The 3792-nt window shown below is 34.4% G+C and overlaps 1 non-coding gene across 1 annotated transcript; it reads left to right on the top strand.

The window, feature by feature from the left end:
* The first annotated feature begins 602 nt into the window (after positions 1 to 602).
* LOC118661974 lies at positions 603 to 724 on the top strand. Its single transcript, XR_004969554.1, has one exon. It is a non-coding gene; the product is annotated as a small nucleolar RNA SNORA18 (small nucleolar RNA).
* The last annotated feature ends 3068 nt before the right edge of the window (positions 725 to 3792 follow it).

Here is a 3792-nt window from a genome sequence, read left to right as displayed (position 1 = left end):
AGATCTTTTAAGTCTTCACTGATGCCATGAAGAATTATAAAAAATAACAAGTCACTAAGAAAGCAGTGAAGAGAGACAGAGAGAAAAATAAAAACAAACAAACAAACAAACAAAATCCAGAAAGACAGAGAAAGAGGTAAACAGAAAAATAGATAACTATCCATATAAATTGCAGAAATACTTTTCTCACAAATAATATATAAAAATGTTAAATTTTGGTATAAGATATTTTAGTCTTACTGATTGCTTCCATTTATGCTGTGGATACAAAGCGATTGATCAAGTTTTTAGAAAGAGGACATTCCAAAGTATCTTTCAAAACTACAGAATGAAGCATAACTGGAATCAGTTCATTCATGTATTTAATTGGTTATTCATTTAATTGGTTATCCATATATTTTTATTGAGTGAACATCACTTTCCTGGCTTTCTGGTAGTTAGGGTATATGGTTTACAAATGGAGTGACTATATAATTTACCATTCAAACTAGTTCACTTTGAGTATAAAAAAAAAAAACCCAAAAACAAAAACAACAACAAAAAAACAACACAAAACACTGGTACACAGGATGTTGAAGAACCAGTTAGAAAATGAGACTCTGATTGAGGTCTATCCCGATCGGTCTTTTCTGTAGACTTACATCGTTGGAAATGCCTCATAGAATAAATATGTTTCCTTTATTCACAGTGTGTTAGATCTGTGGGAAGGAATTACAAGACAGCTGCTAAAACTGACAGAATTAATAATCTAATTTTTTTAATCTTAGGTATTTTTATATATCCTGAAGATCTGTACTATTCTAGGGAGTGATAGCTTAGGAGTGAAGACTTGAACTTACTCATGTTTAGAGGGTGTCTGAAATTAAAAAAAAAAAAAAAATCAGATCCATCTACTCAGACCCTAACCACAGCCCTAAAGTAAATTGCTTGAAGAAATTAGTTCCCAATGATTATAGGTGCAGAGTTTTAGAAGTATGTCCATATTCAAGTGTAGATCAAAGAAGCTCAACTAAAAGGATTGTGGACTGACTGAAATGACATCAGGATTGAGCAAAAAAGGGAATAAGATGATTAAGACTTGAACTCAGGAGGAACTAAGGCAGTGGAAGAACTCAGAACATGTGAAATTCCTTAAATAAAAGTTAATTAACTTAAAAATAAAAGAAAATGAGACTCTGGGTATATGGGGTCAAGATGGCCACCGAGGTAAACATGGTACTTGGAAGCTTCCAAAGCAACATCAAAATTACAACTAAAATGTAGGAAACCATCACTTAGAACACTTAAAATCTAGCTGAACAGAAGTTCTATAAAAGGATATGTACAAAGAAGACACATCAAGGCTAGTAGGAAGGGCAGAGACACAGGACTAGCTGTGTCCAGCTGTGGCAATCCCTTAGCTATGAAAGTCCAGTCTAAGGATCAAGGGATCCAGGCCCTACACCAGAAGCCCCAGCCCAGGGTTCCAGTGCCAGGAAGAGAGTCTTCATAACGTCCGGCTGTGAAAAACCAACAAGGAATGTGGCTGAGTGAACTGTGGAGTCTGCCTCTGCACAGTGGATCCTCTGTTGCAATTACAGCTGGTCCTCGCAGCCTATCAATCTGAGAGTAAATCCCTCCCAGTGAAGTGCCAGCATCAATCAAAGCTCAACTGTAACAGGGCAGGGCACACAGTCTGCACAAGAGGCTTACCTAGAGCACCCAGCTCGGGTGAATGAAGAGGCTGTGCCACTGGGACCTACCGGACACCTACTATGTAAGGACACTCTTGTAAGTCCAGGAGATGTAGGAACTCTTCCTAATATGTGGAAACAAACATAGGGAAGAAGGTAAAATGAAAAGACAAAGAAACAAGTCCCAAATGAAAGAACAGGAGTAATTTCCAGAAGAAAATCTAAATAAAATGGAGGCAAGCAAACTATCGTATACAGAGTTCAAAACAATGGTTAAAGGATGCTCAATGAAATTAGTGAGAACTTCAACAGCATAAGAAAAGGACAAAGAAACCATTTAAAAAGAACCAGTCAGAAATAAAGGCTATCCTAACTGAAATGAAGAATAAATTATAGGGAATCAACAGTACAGCAGAAGAAGCCAAAATCAAACCAGCAACTTTGAAAATAAAGATGCATCTAACAACCAATCAGAACAGCAAAAAGAAAAGAGAATCCAAGAAATGAGGGAAGTTAAAGGAGACTTTGAGACAACTTTAAGCATACAAACATAAACTACAATGTTGTATAGTGTATTAGAAGTGTGTATAGGTTGAAAATAACCAAGTTGTATGAGGTCATGAACAATTTTTCAAGAAAATAACTTCAAGCTGAGTAAAGGGTAACATTGATTAAATTAAAACTGTGTAATATTGATTAAATGTCAGACTTAGAAACATACTAAAAAAAACAAAAGCCCCCAACTAAATGAATCAACCAGTATAAGAAAAGACTGTACAATACATTCATAAGAAAAACATAAAACTTGTGTGTCTGTGTGCCCAAAGTCATACAGTAGGTAAAAATAAATACCTACTTTGAACCCTAGGTTCATATTTTTATGAAAAACTGCTAAAAGACCATAAAACTTTTGTTAGCCTGATAGGGTAATCTGACATGGATTAATACAAGGCAACAATATAGTGTTTTCTGTTATAAATATAACATTTTTATGAAGAAGAATCTCTGGTATCTGCAAAAAAGTTTAAGGAATTGGCATTTCTCTTGGATTGCCCCTCATTTTCAGGTTCAATCAGACCATTGAACTAGGACACAGGATTTTGCTATCTTGTTATACACCTAAAAGGATGTTTAGAAACTCCTAAAAGAGGAGATAATCCAGATAATACAGGGATAGTGCATTGCCCTGTCAGTATTAAATGCTTTAGGTTATTTTGAAGAGTCATAAGATAACATTTTAATATATTTTACCAAGTAAGATTTAAAAATTATATAGATATATATATATACAGGCACACACGCATATATACATATGTATCATCTAAAAGTTTAAAGAAATAGTTCTTGCAAAAATATTCTCTCAAAATATTCTAAACATGTTTCAATATGCATAACTGTTCTCTCAATATTTTTATGTTAGCATTTTTATAGCTTAATAGATGGTTATTAGTAAAAAAATAAATGTAACATCGAGGTATAGGACTGGATATTTCCTTAGAAATCTATTCTTATTGTAAATAAAAAAAATTAAGATGCTTTATACAAAGTTATTATCTAAGAAGCATTGAGTACACATCTATTTCATGATGCATATACATGTGTTTATATATTGTCATGCTCATCCAATGACTATTGTCTAAATCTAGTATGTAAATATATGTTGTTTTGACTAAAGACCAGTTAAATAGCCTCAGCTTTCAGTATATATCATCATACTTTTGAGTCCTTAATCTAAATGGTTTCCATCTCCAGTAAATTTCAGCCATCCATCTACATGCACTCTTTAAACCTGACGTTATAGGAAACTCCCACTTCCGTGGTGGTACTCACAGCATTCTCTTCTCTTCACATCCCTTGCCTAGGTCCTAATTCTACATAATGAGTCAAAACCTCCTATTCTCTAGGTTCAGCAATTCCCTTCTATTTTTCTAATCATCCTTGATTTCTTTATAGCTAACTGACACTCCTTGCACTGTCCCCTAAAACTTCCTCATTTCACTTTCATTGCAAAATTTGTCAAACAACTATGGAGACTCCGGCCTCACGTGTCACTCTACTTGCTATTGGTTATGGCTATGGAGTTGATATCCTCTGAAATTGTACTCACATTCCACAAAAT

This window comes from Myotis myotis, unplaced genomic scaffold, assembly GCF_014108235.1.
Source record: "Myotis myotis isolate mMyoMyo1 unplaced genomic scaffold, mMyoMyo1.p scaffold_m19_p_1, whole genome shotgun sequence".
In the NCBI taxonomy this organism is placed as follows: Eukaryota; Metazoa; Chordata; class Mammalia; order Chiroptera; family Vespertilionidae; genus Myotis; species Myotis myotis.
This window is presented reverse-complemented; position numbering and strand designations above follow the sequence as displayed.